Here is a 14,352-nt window from a genome sequence, read left to right as displayed (position 1 = left end):
ACCAGTGGAGTTTCTATCCATCAAGAGAGAGAAATGATTCTCTCAAATGCCGGCATCGACACAATCGATGAACGCATCTGTGAATCCAAAGGGCCTCAACACTTCGGTAAGGAAGTTCCACTCAACTCGATCAAAGGCCTTCTCCATATCTAGTTTGATGATGACATTTGAGCCCTGAATATGAGCATCTAAGGACTGGGCTAGCTCTTGAATGAGCATGATATTGTCATGGATCTGTTGACCCTTCACAAAATCACACTGTTCACGCGAGATAAGGCTATCAAGGATGTTCCCTAGTCGATTTGTAATGATTTTGGATGCAACTTTGTAGCAAACATTACAAAGACTAATAGGGTGAAAGTCCCTAAAGGTAGTCGGGGTGTCCACTTTTGGAATGAGCACCAAAAAAGTAGATTTCCAACTTTGAGGGAAGACTTTTTGCGTAAACGCTTCATTGATAGCAAGCACTATTGTTCGACGCAATGGAATGGGAGCCATCCAATGTAGTCATCGGCTCAATAAGTCCAACTATTCCTAGTTTGTACTTATTGATTAGGGAGAGGAGATGTGATTGTTGGGTTCTATAGGCCTTAACTTGGATGAACATAACAGAAACGATGCGCAGCGGAAGACTTTTGCAAATCGAATGGCATCAACGTCAACGAAAACATTAAAACGAATTACCTTTGCACGAATCTCATTCGTGGTTTCTTCGATCCTGGAGCGAGACGAGTCGAGCTGCTCAAGTGTGCAGCCTCTAGACGTATCCACGCGGTCCTCGGCACGTCGGATCTCCTCCTTCTCGTAGATGAGGCCCGTTCTATCTCCGTCGGCTTCGTTACGTCTTCCCGATCACATTAAGGATGGAGAGGGGGTGTGGGGAGAGTGGAGAAGAAGGGGAAAGGCCCCTGAACAATTCTGGCCTGGGTGAATTTCATTCAGGGCGTTCCCCTATTTATACTAAGTGGGTCTTTTTCATAAAAACCCCCAATACTTAAGCATATCTTCCAACGTCCAAAAGACTATTTGCGTGTGACCCTCTAGGCCCATGTATCAGTCTAGTTAACGACTCCAGTGGCCCAATAACCTTTATTGGCCTTCCAAATTAATTAACTATATCATCATATAGATTAATTAACGTCGGATCGATTTAACCCAATCGATAGGTCAAGACTCCGACACGTGGGGTGCCAAGCTACACCTCGTGTCCTAGAAGATACAAAGGAGTGTGTATCGAGTCACTCATGGAACCTGTTCGTCATCAGTTATCGTGTATGTATAATCCCTCATCCACTTGACGCTCCTTGGACGACTTAGGGTATGGTCAACTGTCAAACCCTAATCGATCATCCGAGTAAGTATTGATGTATTTGGAAATCATCGGGGAACTCTTCTCTGATATTTCACTGCCTTGGCCAAGGACTTCGTTGCATCGTCTTCCTTGAGCTGTCACGTCTTATATTAAGGGTGGACGATCCCATCTTGACCACTCAATCGCCTTTGTGTACTGCACCCGAACTAAGACCGTTTAGAATCCCATGATTAGAGACTCGTCGACCATAACCAAAGTACAAACGTCCGTCCACAAGACGTCTTTGGTGTCTCAGGTCTAAGGACCACTTACACAACCGTGACATGAATCAACCTGATTGACAGTTCGGTATAATACCATTCACGGATTCGTACCGATCAATTCAGTGAACTCTTTTCACTAAAGAGCACCCACTATCTATCCTTAGTGTCGCCACACTAATGGCTACGGGACCAGCCATACTCATCATATGAGTGAGGCTAGATAGTGCTATTCTATCTGGATACTTCGATGTCCTTCTCGCGTATCCTTTGAATAGGAATGTTTAGAACACATGCTTAAAGACTAGTGATGTACGTATTACGATCTCATCATGATTCACTAAGTCTAATCATGTATTCATGGACTTCATTATATACATCACACGTGCACTATAATGAATATATTCTATTAATGAACATGGAACAAGGTTGAGGTGGTCGGGACGCCTTTTGGCGGCACGTATGAAGGGTATGGCCAAGGAGGGTAAAATGTGTACAGAATTGTGGAAGGTTCTCATACACGATGGGTTGGCGTATCAACTCGTCTCCATTCTGAATGAGTATCATGCGGTGGATGGGCTGAAGGAGGTCTATCTCAACACATACCTGCGCATATCCGGGGCGATTGAACAAATGTACGTCTTTATCAAGACGTATAAATGTTCCAACTACACCAGCTAAAGATTCGAGAGCAGTGGGTGTGAAGAGATGTGGCCGTAGTCGTGGGAAACCTATCCATACCGGCACGGAGTGAGGATAGTGATCTCAGGTGGTACTCGTCTATTCGGCCGTTCAGCGATAGGTGTGCATAGTGGAACCATTGATCGTCCACGTAGTTCGACTCCAAGCCTTCCTAAAGTCAGCTTCTAATTGGAAGCAAGTGAAGACACTTCGATGGTTGCGTGCGCAAATGACCACCGATCCGAGGAAATTCCCTAGCGCTAAGTAAACCCTCATAATATCGTCAAAAAGTGGGTGTTTCGTAGCAAATTTCCCTATCAGTGTGTGTGCAAATGGTGTTGCCATCCTCGAAACCTCCTCTTTGGAGAAGGCTACTACTCGCATCCCCTTTGAGTCAATGTAATCCCGTTTGGGGGTCGTGTCATTATAAAGTGGTGGAAGCATGGCTTGGGGAGGGGTTGAGTAGTAGCCGTGCGTGTAGTGCCCGTCACTTTCGCAGCCCAGGTCATCGGCAGTGGTCGTCCAGGTAGTGTCGTATAAGGCATAGGGCTGGTCTGAGTGGCAGCGGCCGGGTTGGTCAAGGCTGCTCGGTTGGAATCCAATGACACTACCAAGTCAATTCGACCACGACCGCTATGGTCAACTTGGGTATAGTCACCGAAGGGGACTCGGTCAACATCAGTCAAGGAGGCGACCTGGTCAACATCCCTCAAGTCAACAAGTTCTGCTCGGTCGGAGTTGACTGAGTCAACTATGGTGAGGTTGACGAGGTTGACCGATTCAACCGGGGGAGCAGGATTGGGCCTGCCATCCAGATTGGAGAACTCGAGGAGATCTCCATGAATTCTTCTTTTATTCTTCTATTTATCTTCCCTACCCATCTCTAATTCTTCTTCTGAACAGTGGACGAGAGGTCTATCAACAATTCAATTGATCTACATTGCAAGATTTACGACGTAGTGCAGATAGATATCAACCACAACTTGTAATAGGATCCTGGATTAACATCATTGTGTCGTTCCCTAGATAAGATTTTTCTAAGTCGACATACATTTTTATTTATAGTCGGTAGGCCTTTACTTTACTAAATATGTATTTAGGAATATTTTTAAACCCTTTTATTTTGGCAATGCTCCATGTCGCTGTTCAATTTGTCCAACGGCAACCAACCAGCGGTAAAGTTTAAAGATTAAAGATAGCCAATCATTAATGTAAACCGTTATGGCCTCATGATTTGTAGTTTCTTAATGGCATTTAACGACTAACAATTTATTTTTTAGCTTTTTTAATGCAAGATGACATGGCCTAATAAAAAAGACACCCTTTTGCAATAGATGCTATGTGGAGACTGAGGATCGAGAACTTAAAAAAAAATTGTTTCTTGTAGATGAGTCAAAAGTTGTGGTTGCACTCACGTGCCACAAGACACATGGCTCCATGTGTACACATGACACGCATGTGTCACCATATCATTCACAATATCATTGGTCTTTAAAGGGGAGCATGCTGACGCATCGCCATGTCAGCTGGGGCATACTTATCAAACAATATATTTTATTATTAAACTATTATCATTTAATTATATATTTTTTCCAGAGGTGACACGTGGTGGAACGAGAGTCACCAATCACGGATGACGAGGACGAATTTGAGCTAATCATCACATTAAATTTCATGATAAGGTAAAGCCCTAACAAAAAGACTTGCCAGCACTAATGGGGCGAGGAGAGAGAAATCTCTGGATTATGTCATCTATCCGTCCATACTGTTGGATCTATAAATTGAGCTCCCAATCTTTGTACTAAATAATCTTTAAGCTCACTTTCTCCTAGAGAGGCAGATTGAAAGAAAGTGAAGTTTTAAAGGTCCATCAAAGTTGTTTATTTAGTACTTAAAGAGGATCAACAAAGAAATGAGGAGGCTCATCTACTTTAGGAAGATGCCTTGATCTCAATGGAACATAGGGATCTAAGGTTAGCCTCTTGCTTTACATTGATTCATCTTCAAAACATTTAGGTAGATCATCTAGCACTCCCATCCATCAGCAACATCCATCCTCATCCATCATCATCCAACCTATCATTACCCACTGTCTACCTCACGTACCACCATCTCCGTTATGATCTCGTCATGTGCCCCTCTCCTTTTTGTTTAAGAAAACATATAGCTCTATCTACCACATTTCATTCCTCACTCTCCTCTTTGTTCACTACCTTCATTATTGCATTCCATCCCACCGCTTCGTCCCGTCTCGTCTTCCCATCCTCCTATATTCTATTTAACCTCCAGTTGATCGATGTTAAACCTCCAATTATTAAATACCAAAGTAGAAACTTATTATCATTAATTCTAATCTTGTCTCACCACCACCATTCACTTCTTCCTTCACCCTAAGCTCTAGTCCTACTTGCTTGATAACAATCCATTACTAGTAGGACACTTGTCCCATCATCTCAAATTACTACTACCTCTGTCATTAATTACTATCTTCTTCTTTCTAGAATTTACCCTTCGAAAGAGCTATTTCCCTAAGATCTGTTCAATGTGGAGACAACCCTTGAGCATCGCTATGAAGATAAATTATTCATAAGTAAAGGCTTATAATGTTATTGGTCAAACTCAAATTCAAAACGACCTAAAAATTTACCCTAAATTTATGTCTATCATTGTCTCAATTCTAAGTACAAATTGATAACATTTTGGTATAATTTACGAATTTATATGGGCCATTTTAATGAACTCTTTGACCAACAGAGTGTTGAGGTGAAACATACCAACTCAGTATAAATAGGGCCCTTCCGTTCTCCCTATTCCCAATTTGATCGAGACAGTGTAATGATGATGGAGCGTGAGTGGGGCTCATTAGGCTGAATGAGGAGATTTGACATTAAGAGGATTGCTTATATATGAGCTGCTCAAAATCACAAATGTGATTCATGTCCATGTGATTCGATTCAATGTTTTCATTAATGCCATTTCGATTCCATTTGAATATTTTGATGTGACTTGTTCTAAGTTTTTATCTAGATCATGATCTTAGAAACCAACATGATCCTGCCTTTGTAATATATAATAATTAACTACATTCCAGATTAGGGAAGGTTGTGCAGTGTGAACTAAAAACTCACATATGTGCAAAGTTTTGGTCACATCAAAAACCTTGTGTGATGTCCATTGATAATTTGTGAAGATATACACATTGTGCACCACATAACTTCACAAAAATGATTGCCCTCGCCATGATAAAAGAAAGGTAGAGTCACAAAGACAACTTTCTGGGTAAAGCGACAATAGGGGGTGGCAGTGCATTAGAGAATAATATTGTTGGGAAGGGCAGTGCATTAGAGCGAGCCGGTTCGAATCGAGTGGACTGAGTGACCCAATAAGTGACCCATGTCATTCAGGTGAGCAGGATTGACTGAGGCAATTGGCTCAGGGTTGACTGTGTCCACGGAATCGTCTCGATCAATGTTGATTGAGTTCTCCTCGTTGACTGGGTCAAGCATGACCGAGTCAACTTGGGCATGAATACCGTAGTCAAGGCTGACCGAGTCAACCTGGTTAGGGTTGACCAAGTCATTCTGGTCTACTCGGTCGAAATCGACTGAGTCAACCTAGTGAACCTAGACCCCGTTGACCGAGTCGGGGTTGACTGAGTCAACATGGGGAGTCTGTGCCTCGTTGACCAAGTCAACCATGTCTACTCGGTCTGGGTTGACTAAAGAGTCATCCTGGAGAGGATTGACCGGGTCAACTAGGTCAGATTTGACCAAGCCAACCAGGTCTCCTTGGTCAATGTTGACCAAATAGTCAACCGGGTGAGAGTTGACCAAATCAACCAGGTCTCCTTGGTCATGATTGACCAAATAGTCAACCTGTCGAGGGTTGACCAAGTCGACCAGGTTAACTTGGTCATGTTTGACCGAGTAAGCCTGGTCAACTTGCTCAGAGTTGACCGGGTCGACTTGGTCATTTTCAACCGGGTCGACTCCGTCTGAAGCGGTCGAGTCAATCTGGTCGACTCGGCCCTTCGCGACTTGGTCGACTCGGTCAAAGTCGATTCAGTCGACCAGGTCAAGTCGTTCGCTTCCAACCCGGTCGACTCGGGTTGAGTCAACCGAGTCGATTAAATCGACTCGGAGTGACTCAGCCAGGTCGCTTTGACCGAACAACGCCACGTCAGCATGGTCGGTGGACCCATGTGGAAAAGTCTGCGTGGAGGGATCGCAGCCGTCGATTCGGTAGACTAGCGGAGCATCTAACGACTGGGACTACGTTGAACAGTCAATAATAGTAGGCGGCAAGGGGGGTGAGGTTACCAGCAACGCATTTAATGCGTCGTCGACGCCGTTGTATTTGAAGTTTTCGTGTGCTGATGTGGCAGATCCGACGGTTGTGAGTGAATCGATATGGAGAAGAGATTCATTCATTGCCGTCGGATCTGACGTGGCGGGGTGGCCGTTCTCGAGGCAAAAAGGTACCTTAATTGAGCCGTTGGCATTTAATGCCAACAGCTCAATTTTTTGAACCTTCGTGAGGTCCACCAAGAGTCCATCGGAAGGACAGTCGCAATCGCGACATGTGGGCGCCGCGACGGTCCAGATGGACTCCGATACCCCTAGCTCGGCAGCATTGATTCCTTTTTTAGTGGTTTTTAACTTTTTATCTTTTTTTTTTTTTTTGGCTTTAAGGGAGCCAATGGATGTGTCCACGCTTGCGGATCCGATGGCGTGGACACATCCGATGGCTGACGTGGGCAGAGACGGGTCCCTTATTGTATTAGTGGACCCGTCTTTTGCCTCCACATGGGCTGCCAGGATCACCGGCGCCTCCAACGTGGCAGCCACATCGAATGGGCGGCCTTGGCACCCATGTGACTTTGCAGCCTGCATTGGATTGCGGGCTGCGAGTTAACTAATACGGCAGATTAAGTTTTAGATGCTAAATTTTTTATTAAACAAGTCGATTCATGGGAAAGTGATAAGTAAAGAAAGGTGCGTCTCGTCATGATGAACAGATTTGAATATAAATTTGATATAGTTAGAGCATCAGAATCGTCTAAATTATAAAAAATAAAATTCGGAGGAAAACCTTACCTCTTGGAATCAAAAGCCTCTAATCTGAGTTATAGGAATATGTTGATGGAGTTCTTGTAGTCGATTCCTATAGTTAAGGCCTTCTGAATTCAATGGAATAAAAATCACTTCAATCGGAGCTCTCTAGCAAAAGTTATGACGAAATCGTCGAATTCGGAAAAGAGAGATATTTCATAAAATGCTGATTAATTTCATAAAAAACTGTACAACTATTTTAATTAGATCTTTACACCTGCAATGGGCGATGGAGAGCTTTTTTAAGGGCATAGTTGCAACAAAAAATTAAGAAAAACCCGTCTTTCTTTTTTTTTGGCAAAAATCACGGTGCCGGGTACGTCCAACCCTAGGGTTGTGCCCGTAGTCCGATCCAGCCGTGCCCTGGGTGCCACCCAGGGGGTTTTTATTTATAAAGTGTAGTGTTTTTCAATGTTTGTGGGCGTGGATCGAGTATATATATGCCAATTGCACTCGGATCCCACTCGTCCACGCCCATAGTTAGGGAAAAGAAAAGATACATGAGTGATACCTCGCGGACGCTCGTGGAAGTGTGTTCGTCATCGTTTCTCCGGAGCGATTCCACGAGGTCATTGTAGCGCTTGGTGGCGCTCTAGTCGGGGTGGTTCTTTGTCGTCGTCATGTGTGCTCGGAGTGGGCGGAGTGACGCTCTAGTCGAGGCGGGCGCGGTCCACGCCTCGTACACCAGTGCTCCAGGCAATCCTCCAATCCCGAGGAGGAGGCGGCGTGTGCGGAGGCGGCGTGTGCGGAGGGAGGGCAAGCCAAGACGATCGAGCCGATGACATCCTCGGGCCATGGGCAGAAGCTCCTCCCAAGAATAGAAAAGAGTGGAGTGGGTGCGAGCATGTACCGCATGGTTGGCGAGGGCATCAGCTGTCTGGTTTCCCTCTCTCAACTGATGACGAAAGCACGCGATGCATGAGCGGCACCACATGATGTCGTTCCATGCTCGACGTAGTCGCCACTGGGAGCATGTGCCTGTACGAAACATATCAACTAATATCTGTGAGTCCGATTCCACGACGATATTATGAAGGTTCTGTTCCTCACAGAGGAGGAGACCATCACGTATCGCCATAGCCTCGGCTACTGTATTAGTTTGTACGCCATAAAAGAAGAGAAGGCAAGAAGGAGGCTCCCTGTGTGATCGCGTAGGAAGCCTTTGCCCCATGCTGGCCCTAGGTTCCCTTTCGCCGCATCATCCACATTCAATTTGAGAAAGCCTACTGGCAGTGGGAGCTAATAAACTACTCGATACTGGATGCGGGTGGTGAGGGGGGTCACCGGGATGCCAATAGAGCGGAGGAGGTCGCAAGCAAGTGGTGATCGGCTGTCTTGCGGTGTAAGGAGAGGTTGAATGCGTCGTAGTCACAGCTGAACTCGACGCCTGATGTCCACATCTCGCATAGGTGTACCTGCAAAACGAGACGAATTTCGCCCTTTCCAAATCTCCCATAGAAGATAAGCTATGGTGATGGGGAGGATGGGGCTCCGTGCAGAGCGATTCGGCGTGAGGATAAACTTGCCGAAACACTCAGACGATGTCAAAGGACGAAGACAGTCAGTGATGAGACGCCAGCAGTCCACTGCCGTCTCGCTATGGAAGAAAAGACGATCTATCATCTCTGTGTGCGGGAGAGTGGGGCAGTAGTGGCAGCGCGAACTAAGAGAACAGCCTATCCGAGCCACTCGGTCGTCAGTCGGGAGGCCTCGGTGGAGGAGTCTCCAAAGGAAAAAGGAGACACGTGTATGGATCGCCGGATGCCAAATGCGCTGACCCCAGTGCTGTGGGGGAGAATTCACACGGAAATGCTCCCACGAGGAACGACACGTGTATGCTCCATGGGGTGTGAGTGCCCAGATGGCACAATCTGGACTAAGGTCAAGAGGGGTAGTCTGGACCTCGGATAAAGTGGCCAAGGGAAGGCCGTGATGCTCCCATAGGTGTGGTGTGTTGCTTCTAAGCAACTAGTCCACTGTGAGGCGCACACGGTGTGGTACGAACTGAGGATGAGAAGCGAGCGCCGCATCAGCATGCCAAGTGTCGTACCAAGCGCTAATGTCGCCTCGGCCGATGTGCCAACGGTTCACGTGACTCATCTCAAGCCAATGGCGCTGCCATGTCCGCCATCGCTTGGTGCCCTGAATATCAAGCTCGCGTCGGGCCCATTCTTTGTGTTTAGCTAAGATGAAACTCCCCAATGGGAAGTGGGTGGTACGCATACGCCATACCAGTTTCTTTTGAAGCATGTCTTGGACATCTGAGAGGCGTCTGATCCCTAGACCCCCTTCGAGCGTCGACCGACATACTTTCTCCCAAGAAACCCAATGGTGACGTCGTTCCCCCTCAAAATGACCAAACCATAGGAAGCGTGCACATAGGCGTTCGACAGAGCGAAGAACCGTAAGTGATAGTGAGTGGACCGTCAAAGAGTGTAGCGGGATACTCATGAGGACATGTCGGATTAGTTGGATGCGGCCTCCAGGGGAGAGTAAACGTAGTTTCCATCCCTACAGTTTCTTCCTTAGCTTGCCTAGCACGGCATCAAAATAATGATGACGAGCAGGGCCAAGGAAGATAGGGCATCCAAGGTAGTCGAATGGAAGCTGTCCTCGTGAGTATCATGTGGAGTGTTGAATGATCACAGAACGCCTCAGAGTGGTGGACGGGCACACAATAAAGCTGCTCTTCGAAGCGTTGACGAATTGGTCGGAGGCTTGCTCGTACGCTGTAAGGACACTCATAAATTCCTTGATGGATTTTTTAGATCCATTAAGGAACAGGATGGCATCATTAGCAAATAAGGAGTGAGAGATGATCGGGCAACCCCTCTTCGTAAAGTACAGTTGAATGAGGCCTTGGTTGATCGCCCGTGTGAGCGATCGGCTAAAGACCTCCTCCATCAATATAAAGAGGGTGGGTGAGATAGGGTCACCCTGCCTGAGTCCCCGCGTAGCCGTGAAAAAGCCGGTGGAATTTCCATCCATCAAGAGGGAGAAGTGATTCTCCCTGATGCAAGCATCGACCAGTGCGATGAACGCATCCGTGAATCCGAAGCGGCGCAACACTTCGAGGAGGAAGTTCCACTCAACTCGATCAAAAGCTTTCTCCATATCAAGCTTGATGATGACGTTAGAGCCCGGAATATGAGTGTCTATCGACTGGGTTAGCTCGTGTACTAGTGTGATGCTGTCATGGATCTGTCGACCCTTGACAAAGCCACACTGTTCTGGCGAGATAAGTCTATCAAGGAAGCGTCCAAGTCGGTTTGTAATGATCTTTGATGCAACTTTATAGCATGCATTACAAAGACTGATCGGACGAAAGTCACAGAAGGAAGTGGGGGTGTCCACTTTCGGAATAAGCGCCAAAAAAGTGGATTTCCAACTCTTTGCGAAGACTTTACGTTGGAATGCTTCCTTGATAGCTAGGACCAAGTCGGTGCCTACCATATCCCAGCACGCCGTATAGAATTCGGTAGTGAAGCCATCGGGTCATGGGGCTTTGTTACGGCCCAAGGAGAACACTACCTCTTTGATCTCCGCGCACGTCGGGGTAGCTAGCAAAAGTGCATTTTCCTGGTTGGTCACTAAGGGGGGGATGGAGGTGAGAATATCCTCGCTCATAACAGTGGGCTGCGAGGAGAGGAGGGAGTCATAGTACTCCACGCCTGCACCTACTAGCTGGATAGGGTCCTATCCATGCGTCTCGAGGAGGGTCGTATAGTTCGGGTGGGCTCTGTGACGGATCGAGGCGTGAAAGAAACGTGTGTTCCTATCACCCTCTCGCAGTCATTGGATACGCGATTTTTGGAGATAAAAAATCTCATGTCGTCCCATAGCATCCTCCAGCTGCTCTCTAAGTCGTAGATGTCGCTCCCCCATGTCATCTGTCCAACACTCCTGTAGGTGACGGTCGACATCAACCAATTTTTGTTTAAGCTCCTCTACCGGGGAATGGACGTCTCCAAAGACATGGCGGTTCCACCATTTGAGGTGGAACTTGAGGTTGCGCAAACGGTAACTAAAGTTTTCCATAGGTGACGTAGAAATGGAACTGTGCCAATGACTACGTACATATCTATGGAAATCACTATGCTCCAACCACATGGTTTGGAAGGGGAATGGGGGGCGGCGGATCCGATGACTCGAATCCGGGAGGAGGAGAATCGGTGTGTGGTCCGAGTAAAGTCTTGGAAGGAGCTCTTCCGTGAGAGTGCACTACATCAATGCGGAGCTATTCGTGAAACAGCGGTCAAGCCGTTCGTATATACGCGCATCCGCTTGGCGTTCATTGCACCAAGTCCACTTCTCCCCGGTGGTAGGTGGTTCCACTAACGAAGTGATGTGAATAAAATCATTGAAGGCTTGCATAGAGCGTAGCCGAGGTGGGCGGCCCCCTTTGCACTCGTTAATGTCCCGTATGCAGTTGAAATCTCCGGCTATAAACCAAGGGAGTTCAACTAGCTGCGAGTGAGAGTGAATATGGTGGGCGAGTTCTTCCCAGAGGGCCTCCTACTCAATTTGTCTATGCGGAGCATACACAATGGTAAGTAGATAAGGCTTTGGGGAGCACATCACGTCAAAGGTGACGTATTGTGTTCCTTCAGCCAAGAGTGCGATCGAATAATCTCGCTTCCAAAGAAGCCAGAGTTTATTTGATGGATGGCAGTAAGCATGATCCATCCCAAGTTTCCTCGCGATTGTTGGGGACTGATCCGATGTAAGCATCGGCTCGAGTAGCCCCAAGATGCCTCATCTATGCCTAGTAATAAGGGTAAGTAGATGGGTTTGGGTGAGAGGGTTACCTATCCCTCTACAGTTCCAAACAAGACTTGGAATCATAAGTCTATCGGCTCGCGTGACGCACCCGAGATCGGGTGTAGTACGTGCGGTGTGAAGGTGGGGGTGATGCATGTGAACGGCGTCTCGAGCCAGGAGGGGTATCCACATCCGAGTCCTCGGAGAGGGAGATATCATCCTCCGCGCCGGTGGAATCCCGACCGCTAGTACTGCTAGCACTGTCCTCCGAGCTAGTGAAAGGGGCTTAACAGTTTGTCAAGTGTTCCACTTGTTCAGAAGGAATATGCAATGGGTGGAGGGCGGGTGTGGGGGCGGGGGAAGGACGTGAAGGGTGTGGAGGGGTGAGGAAGGGGGCGGGAGCGGGTGCGGGGGCGGTGGTGGGGATGGCGGGAGCGGGTGCGGGAGGGGTGGTGGGGATGGGTGCGGGGGTTGATGTGGGGGGGGTGGGGATGGATGCGGGAGCAAGGTGGGAAGAAGAAGAGGGGTTGTGTGTGGGAGTGTAGGAAGGACGTGGTGACGGGGAGGATAGCGAGGCGATAGGTGTGGCAGAAGAAGGCGTGGGGAGGGGGGCAGGTGATCGAGGAGGGGCGGTAGATCGGGTGGGGGAAGAGGTGATGCTAGCCTCAGGGGCATCGGGGACCGTCAGTAGGGCAAAAGAGTTCGAGGTACGCATGTCCTCGCTGACCTCCTTACCCTTGCGGGAGGAGGGAACTCTAGTGCGTGGTGGGGATTTGGGGCGCTTCTCAGCACCCTTCCTCACCCTCTGGGAAGTAGCGGGGGCAGACTTAGCCACTGGGGGCTTGGTAGGCCCGCTGGGTCGTGGGGGCAAAGGTGGTGCAATGGCGGGCTGCACCGATGTAACCACAGGTCGGGAACCGAGGGGCGGTTTCGCGCATCGCCCTTGGGTGTCGGAGATAGTGGCTGCAATGTAATCATCGTAAGCCAAGGGCGGGAGATATTCCTCCTCTGTGGGGGTAGTCTGCGTGGCCTTTTGGCGACATGTATGGAGGGTATGTCCTAAGACAGTGCAGTGTGTGCAAAACCTTGGGAGGTTTTCGTACACCACAGTATGACGGATCAGCTTATCTCCATTCCGGATGAGTATCATGCGGTGGAGAGGGGCGAGTAGGTCTATCTCTACACATACTCGTGCATAGCCAGGACGGCTAAAAAGTTGGACATCTTTGTCCGCTCGTATGAAAGTGCCGACCGTACTAGCTAGAGATTCTAATGCCGCGGGTGTAAACAAATGTGGTCGCAGGCCAGGAAAGCCTATCCACACCGGGACGGAATGGGGAGAAACATCACGTGAGTTCCCTGACTGCTCGGCCACCCAGCGAAAGGTATGCATCGTGGAGTCCTTGATCGTCCATGTCGTACGGCTCCAGGCCCGTCGAAAGTCATCCTCCAGCTCGAAGCAAATGAGTACACTCCGGTGATTCCGTGCTCCAATGACCACCGATCCAAGGAAGTTGCCGGGTGCTGCGTATACTCTCGTGATGTCATCGATGAGCGGCCGCTTCGTCGCGAACCGCCCTATCATCGTGTAGGCAAACGGCGCTGCCATACATGTTACCTCCTCCTTGGAGAAGGTAACCAAGCGAACACCCTCTGTGTCAATATAACCCCTAGGGGGGATCGAGTTATCATAAAGAGGGGGAAGAGTAGGCTTTGGGAGTGAGGTAGTGGGTGGTGTACATGTGACGCCCGCCACCCTCGCTGCCCAAGTCATAGTCGAGAGTGGTTCTATGCCGTTAGTAGTGGCCTTGGGGGGGGGGCCTCGTTCACCGAGGTAGGGGGGACATGGTCTCTCGTATCCGGACGATGTGAAGGTGTGGAGGATGCAATACTATGGTTGACCAAATCACCATGTTGGTCAACGTCGTCCGTAGTATCAACACGATCGTCCCGCCTCGAGTTAGCCGGTTGGTCAACGCTAACCGGCTGGTCAATGGTAGCGTCTTGGTCAATGGTGATCATTTTTGCACCGTTGACCGTTTGATTGACGTTGACCATTGGGTCGACGTTGACCGTCTGGCCGATGTTGACCGTGTGGTCGATGTTGACCGTTTGGGCTCCATTGACCATTTGGTTGACGTTGGCCATTCAGTCAAAGTTGAACATTTGGGCGACGTTGTCTATTTTGTCAAAGCTGACCGTGTGGTCAACGTTGACCGTTTGGTCA

The sequence above is a fragment of the Wolffia australiana genome, chromosome 5 (assembly GCF_029677425.1).
Source record: "Wolffia australiana isolate 7733 chromosome 5, ASM2967742v1".
Taxonomy (NCBI): domain Eukaryota; kingdom Viridiplantae; phylum Streptophyta; class Magnoliopsida; order Alismatales; family Araceae; genus Wolffia; species Wolffia australiana.
Note: the sequence above shows the minus strand (reverse complement) of the source record.